We start from the raw sequence: 8,640 nt of genomic DNA on the forward strand, positions 1-8,640 counted from the left end.
GCTTTACTGACGAGATGCGCATTAATTATCGGCTGATGTTTATCGTGCACCCCTACAAATGATCCTAAGTAGGCTAATTACACCAATCCCACCAATACCACCATATCTGATATTAAATATAGATATTATTATTACCATATGACACTGTCAATGTATCATGGCACTTCCATGACCGGCAACTCTTCAGATAGTTTAATAGTTTAACTAGTGTCAGCATTCCATGCAGACAATCTTGAGATGAATGGACACAGTGGCACATTGTAATAATGTTTACAGTTTATTGGTGTGTAGAGTATTAGCACGTGTCTGAATACTATTATAGCAAACATTTAGATTTAAATACATACATTATTACATTTTTTTTTAAACCTGTGATGTGTTAGCCCAGATCTGTCAAATTGAAGCATATAAACAAGACTGAAAATATAAATTCTACCCACTGAGCTTTACGGCATTATTGATGTCATATGCTGCATTTCAGTGTCAATTGAGATATCTGCCCTTCATCTGATCTAGTGGGCCTAAAGCATGTCCCCATGCCAATGTGCAGCTCATGATGCCTCTGATATGGCTTAAATATAGGTGTAAAACCCCTCAATCTTTCTTTTGTCTTTTTATTTTCACTACGGCGAGACACAAAGCGAATGCGCCACAGCTTTTACAGGACATTTATCCTGTCAGCTGCTAATGGCAGAGTCCTCTGAGCGGCTGCTTTTGAAAATGAAGGATGTTGCAGTGGCTCGGTTGTTATCGGCAGACTTCCTTTCCAGCAGCCTTTGCTCTGTTTAGAACGGGGTGGAAAGGGCTTCTGGCAGCTTTTCTGATTGTATCGCTTGCATGAGAGACCTCTGAGCTTGGCATCCAAGGATAACATCTGTCACCGATCCAGCACTTTAAGACAATGAGTACAAAAAAGATGTATTGATTCTGAACACGGTGTGCCCTTGCTGGCTGGACCCATGACAGGGGAAAGTTTGCCTAATTTCATAAGAAAGGAAAAAAATACAGAATTATGTGTTTTATTCTCAAAGCTGTCATGAGGGGCATATCATTTTTAAGAAGCCAGGATGTATTTTACAAGTTTAAAAGACAGCCACCCTAATGACAGCGAAGCAAGAGATGGTTTTAAAAAGGCACAACCTTACCAGACTTCCTACTTTTTTTTGTGGGACTTATGGCATGTATTTATTTATTTATTTTCTTCTCCATTTAAAGCTAACAGAGAGACATTATCCCGCAGAGACCTGAAACCATTGAATTTGAGCTGAGGGCTGAATGCAAAGCAATATAACTAGGCCACCGATGCTGTTTTGTTTCAGAACGTGACTTAAATACAGCATCGGGAAAAATAATCTGCTTTCTGTAAGGGCTATATTTGTTTTTCTCAAATCTCTGAAGCCCATTTGACATTTCGATAAAGTTTTGATAAATGCTTAGGGGTGAAGGTTCTAAGGTGACATCTTCTTTCCTAAAATGGATCAAAGCAGGCAAGTTTTCCTTATGAGTTTCCTGCGGATTTGTGTTTGACTTTTTTATTATGAGCGGTGCGAAACCAAAGAAATGAAATATGAGAGGTGACTTAGTCTTTGGTTTTTTAAGATGTTAACACCAACAATAGCATCCAACCCACGAGTGTGACTGTTCTTGGCCCTATTGCTTTCCTGGATAAATGAAACTCTTTGTTTTTTTGCGTGTGTTTTTGCATCATCCTCAAGGGAATGAGAATGATAAGAGAATGTCCTTTCACTTGTCTGCGGTGGCACTTCACTGTGAAATTGGAATGAGTCACTGTTTTGCATTTACTAGATGCAGCAGCAGTTGTGATGTGACTAGTACAATCCAACTTGTTTTAAAAAAATAGTTCACCCAAAAATGTAAATTGTTGCTGTGGAACATACACAAAGGAAGAGCTTTGGCAGAATGTTAACTCTATACTGTACATTTGCTTGAAAACTTTCAAAACTTGTTTGTGCTACTTCATATTCAAAATGTTAACTCCTGTGAAGCAATAACCAGTCCAGTTTAGTATTTTATGGTCACCAAGCCTACATTTATTTGAAAAGCACTAGTATTGTGACATTAGTCCCATTTAAAAAAAAGTTTTAATGCATGTTTAAATGTAATTTATTCCTGTGATGCAAAAATGATTTTTCAGCATCATTGCTATATATATATAATCTTTAACAAAAACACGGAAAACGGTTAATCTTTAGCAAATCACAAAACGAATGTCTTATGAACATAAATGCATGATAATTAGTAGTTTTGTATAGTATATTATAGCATTGTACTCCCTATATTTTATGCGATTGATTGGTTTAAAGTTAAATAATTTTTCACTGAAGTTATTTTTCATTCGTTTTGACAAAATAGTATCGAATTTGAATCATTTTAAATTTAGCAGGCATAAAATAATTATTATTTGCTTATCTGTATCATTGAATACATTAAAATTAGATTAAATTTTTTTTCCAGTGAATAATGACTTAAATGTGTTGTCTCTTTCTTACACAGAGCTTAAAGTATACATTTAAGTTTTTTTTTTTTAATCTCTGTTTGTGTTTCATATTTCTTGTTTGTAACGATGTGAGGCTATGTAAATAATTACAGAATTTGAATTTTGTCTTAACTATTAATTTACGTTAAAGGGAGAAAGGGACACACAAGATGACAAAATGATGAATGTATCTAATTTAAGTGATCCATATAACTATTAACTCCTATTTTCATAAGCAAAATTCTCTTTTCACACAACCACAGAGTAACAACAGTGACGAAAGGCTATCTGACGCTGAGGGTGCCCGTGCTGACAGACACAGATTCGGGTTCTGCACATTTTCAGAGGGTTTGCAATATAAAATAAATGATGCTGCTGAAGTTAGGTTTAAAGGGGCAGAGCATGCAGAGAAGAAAGGGAAAGAGGAAGCTTTCTATAAGGGATAGTGTTCTATCATTATTGCAAAATGAACCCAGACAGGGTGATGCAAGGGAGGGGACTTGCATCAGCCTGAAGGGGTCACTTTTGTCATGATTGGCTGACTATATTTTAACTTCCTAAATAAATAAAATAAATAAAATGTTTATTAGTGGTAAAATGAGAAGATATTATGATTTCTAAATGTAACAGACAGTACTTTCAAATTAATAAATACACACACACACACACGCACGCACGCACGCACACACACACACACACACACACACACACACACACACACACACACACACACACACACAATTTACCATTTTCCTTATTTTTCTAGAAATTTTCCAGTGTTTTCTGACTTCATGAACAGTTTTTGCAAAGCATGAGCTGAATGATATAAAAATAATATTTATACTGCAATTTAAATGAATAATCACAATAAAATCCTTTCAATTATTAAAATCTTTTAGTCATACTGAATTTGTCAAAACAGTGCAATGTGGCCAGCTCAAGTGGAAAGATCTGCTTCTTGTAAAATCTTGTTACACCCAAATTTTGCAAGTTTAAATAGCAGAAAACCATATATCCCGTTTTTCCAATATCGTGCCACTCTAGTAACAATCTATAATTGTATAATCGATTGCCGAAAAACCCACCCAATGTGTGACCAAAAACGAAATATGTCAGAATAAGCAGCAAATTGGACCAAACTCTGTTGTGCGAGACATGAAACGAGCACAACTTTGAAATAATAATAATAATAATAATAATAAAAATTAAACAGATTGGGTCAGATGTATAGTTTAGTGGCATTTACTCCTTATACAACACAATTTGACCACAGGATGACACTTGACCAGTCAGAATCAAGTATTCCAGTAGCTCATGTAAGTGAGCTGCTTGAAAAACCTGTAGCTGCGCTTACCATTTCAATTCAATTTCAATTAAAAAAGGGAAATTGTAAAAAAAAAATAAAAAAATAATAATAATACGACTAGCATTACAAAGATTGACCAACATTTTCCTTCTAGAAAACACACTTGGTTTTCATTTTGACTTTCAGTGTGTTAATAAAAGTAGGTGGTCTGTTTTGGCTCTATAGCTGATTAAGTTACTAAGTTAATAATCTGATACTGTGTGTACGCTATTAATCATGTGAGTTTACTGCATTTGCCTGTCGACGCCTCGTGTTTTTGAGAATCTGTCATTCTCTGAGATGGCTTGTGCTTGTTTGCTGGAGTTGTGATGGTGTTTGTGTGTGTGAAGGTCGGCAGGCACTTTCACCGTGTGCAGTCACGGGTGTCTTCAGCTAACCTTCATTTTCTCAGACCGTCAGCCAATTACCTGATGCATGTCAGCATCTTCATCTGTGCTCTTACCGGTGGGGGAGAACAACGTACAATTTTGTAGTTATTGTTTTGTATTGTTTTTTATTTATTTTATTTTTTTTCATCTCAAATACAAAATCTACCATTGCAAATTACGTTAAGAGTGTACTCGTGGTAGTCTCATGTATTGCTGTTTATAGTGGTCAAGAAATATATAGCAGCTGAATAAAGTGGAATATTTGCATAATAGTAGTAAATTATGTGTAAAATGCAGTTTCATTTTCTGAACTTAAAAGGTTAACATCTCTATACTGGGAAATTGCATGTTGGCTTGTAAACAAGCCAGGCAAAAACTGGAGAGGGGCTAGAGAGAGAGACCAAAATAAATGTTTTTGGACATCTATACTGACGCATACGCTTATAACAGAAAGATAACTTTACAATCTTATCTCATCTGTTTGGTAACCATGGTAATTTCAGTTAGGACCACATTTAGGACAAAAGCTATTACAGGACAGCGTTTCATGTGTTATCCTATCTTAACTACAGATAGGAAGGGGTATTACAGAAACCTCCTAACTTGTCAACTTTAGGACAACCCCACATCTGTCCTAACTTCAAAAATATTTGAAAGCTAATGGAAAAACTGCTTACAATGGCGCTGTCCAACACTGGTATTAAATGTATGAAAATTTTTAAATGAAGAACAGGGATTTTTAATGGTAGAAAGACTCTTGGAGGACCCTGAAGATATTACATTTTGATGACAAAACACTTACAGACTGCCATGCAACATGATATTACAGTTAGCACAGTAACTGTGACCAGCATCACAGAGACAAAGAGTCACGGGGCATTACCAGTTATAGTGCAAGTGACTAATGCCTTACGTTTTTCCAAAAGGTCATTTTCAAAGTGAAGTAGCTTCTATTATTTTGTTAACCTCATCAGCAGCTTGTAAAGTACAAATTATCTTTGTATTTCAGAATTTCATCTTTAATTCAATATGTTACATTAACTAGAAATTTCTGAAAATTGTTTCAGAGTACAGTGCATTTGTGCTGCTTAATTTTTGTGGAAACCATGATATATACAGTATATATATACTTTTTTTTCTTCAAGGATTCTTTGAGTAAAAAGTTCAAAAGAAATTTTTTAATACATTTTTTAAATATGAAATAGAAATCCATTGTAAACTGTCTTTACTGTCACTTTTTATCAATTTAATGCAGCCTTTAAACTTGTGAAAGGTAGTATATATTAAGGTCTTTTAACATTTTATTTGGCTTACTCATTTTAATAATCAAATTATAATTTGCATGAATATACCAATTACAATTTAAATTAAATATTGTAATATAACATTAGTAAGTATAAGTGTATAAATACCATGGTTCAATTACCATGGTATTTCCAATATGTATTTTTAATTCTGCGGTTCTTTGGAGTGTATAGTGAATCAGTAAAGAAGAGTGTCTTCAGTGGGAGTGTCAAGTGAAGGACAGTCTCTTGACCACCGTCTGCTCTGACAGCGTACACCCCCCCCCTCACACTGAATGAGTGGCATTAACATCACATTGTGGCTCGTAATGTATTTTATTCATTTCATCAACTAATGCATTGCAAATCCATTTTCCCTTCCCAATCCTGAAGGGCTACATACATTAACTTGATGGCGAGGCAGAGTCACAGGGTCCAGCTAATGAGGCTAAATGTGTCTCTCCCCTTAACCCTCCTCAACAAACACCGCAGCTTGTGCTCTCCACTCGGATGGAGTACTAACGTGAAATTTAATTTTAACAGCCTTGTACTAATACTTACAGTGAGTATAGAAAAGAAGCACCCAGTTTAAAAGAAATACATTTTTTTTTATTTGCAGTCTGAAATGAAAACAGACACACTTTTGTTTTATCCAGCTGTATTTACTCAGTGCAACTTATAACATCCAAGTGAAATATTTAACACCAACATGTCAGGAAAAAAGAAAGTTGGAAAAAGAATCAATCCCTATTAAAAATAGCTGGTCAACTCATTCTGGTGTAGCTGATCACTTTCACAGGGCATACAAAGCCATTAGACTTTCAACTGTGATCAGCTGTGGTCATTTTGATCCGCTCAGCATGAAAAGAGCTTTCCAGGACCATTTCAGTTCTTGGTAGTGCAACTGAAGCAAACAGTCAACACTGGCAAAAGATCTCTGGGATTAAGTTATGAAAATTTAACTGAATTTCTGTTGAATGACTTGTAGTCCACAGATGCTCACCATTAAATTGAACTGAACTTGAGCAGTTCTGCAAAGAAGAGTGGGCAGATATTGTAAAGTCAAGATGTGCAAAGTTAGTAGATACAAATCCCAGTACACTATTGGTTGTAATTAAAGCAAAATGTGGATCAACAAAATACCGACACAAAGGGGTTGTCATGCCCTTGGACTGTCTTTGTTGTGTTTTTCCTCCCTGAAAGACTTTAGTCTTTGCAACTTTACAGATCTTCTTAATACTTTTTTAAGTGAAAAAAAGAAAAAAACAATTGTTATACTGTTCAAAATTAAGACATATTCGATATTCGACATATTTGATATTCGAGGTGAACTGACTTTATACATCCACTAAAAATCACCTTGACACCAGATGATTAAAAGTAAATGCAAAAATTATGAGTTTGACAAAAGTTAGTTCTGGCTAAAGCTTGCTTTTTTGCAAATAGCACTTACTTTGATGTTTATTCTTTTAATGCTAAGACCTTCATACTTTTTTAGTCCAGAATATTTTTTGTGGTCATTGTAAGTTATAAGCATTCTGGGGAAAAAAAGTCCCTCCACAGCTGTTTCTCAATGGCGATATGATATGAGTCTCTCTGCAGAGTGAATTCGTAAGGCTCATTGGGAACATGTTGTACAGAAGCCGCCAACCATCAGGAGGGAGGCTGACTGCAGCTTGGCTCTGGGGGAACAGACCCTGAACATTAGCCTTAGGTGGAGCTAAGTTTTTAATTCAGAATTTTTTATATTTCATATTTGATTTTTGCCAATTTTTTGGGGGGGCTATGTGCTCTGATAGTCCCTTATCTCTTTGTATAATAATTCACTTTGGAAGGAACGAGTGAAGATACAGAGTTTGAGATCTATAAATAATTGTTTATGTTTTGCATAATGAATAATTTAAATACTTTATTTATGGTAGATTTCCAGCTCGGTGGACAGTTCATGCAAAAGGAAAATACTTCTGGGTGAATACTAATGCATGATTAATTACCTAATGTGAATTAGGCTGATTAAATAATCTTATCACATTAAACAGGCAAGAAGTTACGTCTACCGTTCTCAGATTCAGGCGAATCCAGCAGAAGCGTGTTTGTAATTACTGTTTGAAGGAGAAAGGCGAAGATGGGGCAGTCTTTATCAAAACAGACACTGGTGCCTCAGGTGACTTTTGATTCCCAAATTCTTTTTGATCTCACAAGGAGGCAACACGCAGTTTTCAAATACTAATTTCCCCGATTTCCAAAAACAGCAACTCTGATGCAACTTCTTCCTGTGGCATCTAAACTTGAAATAGATGTTCATTCCTAAAATACATGGTATTTAAGACAACCTCGGACAGCAGCTTGTGAGTGTTTTGCCTTGTTTTCTCATCAGACTAGTGTGTGATCGTCATTGCTAGAAAAGTTTTGGTTTAAATTGTGTGTGTGTCTTACCCTGGTTAATATGTGCTGAAAGTGGCGCTTGGTTTTACGTTTGCCTATCGCGGGACTGCCTGGTTTCGATCTGCTAAATAGTGAGGCGTGGCCAAAGCCAGTGAAAGTACTTAATTAGCTGTTTAGAAAGCACTTGTCAGAAGAAACAGTCGAGCTACAGAGAAGGACAGCAGCTTGTGAGTGTTTTGCCTTGTTTTCTCATCAGACTAGTGTGTGATCGTCATTGCTAGGAAAGTTTTGGTTTAAATTGTGTGTGTGTCTTACCCTGGTTAATACGTGCTGAAAGTGGTGCTTGGTTTTGCGTTTGCCATATCGCGGGACTGCCTGGTTTCGATCTGCTAAATAGTGAGGCGTGGCCAGCTGACTTCAATCACAGGTAATCAGGCAAATACAAAAGCGCTAAGTTTCACCGCGGCAGCAGTCGCGGCAGCAGTCGCGGCAGCCCTCGTGTGAGCCCTCCTCGTCTGAAGACCGACGAGTGTAAAGACAACCGACTCTACCTGCGCGACTCCACCGAGCAAGGACACCAACAGGGCACTTGAGTATTGCTTTTCTCCTCTTTCTTTACTTTTTGTATACCTTGTTCTCAAATATCTCTTACACTTGTAGTCACTATGTGCTTTCAGATCTCTACTATCACTACTAACACTCGGAGAGCACACTATGTACGTCGCAGGAAGGCCTGTCTGA

The sequence above is a fragment of the Carassius carassius genome, chromosome 50 (genome assembly GCF_963082965.1).
Source record: "Carassius carassius chromosome 50, fCarCar2.1, whole genome shotgun sequence".
NCBI lineage: Eukaryota > Metazoa > Chordata > Actinopteri > Cypriniformes > Cyprinidae > Carassius > Carassius carassius.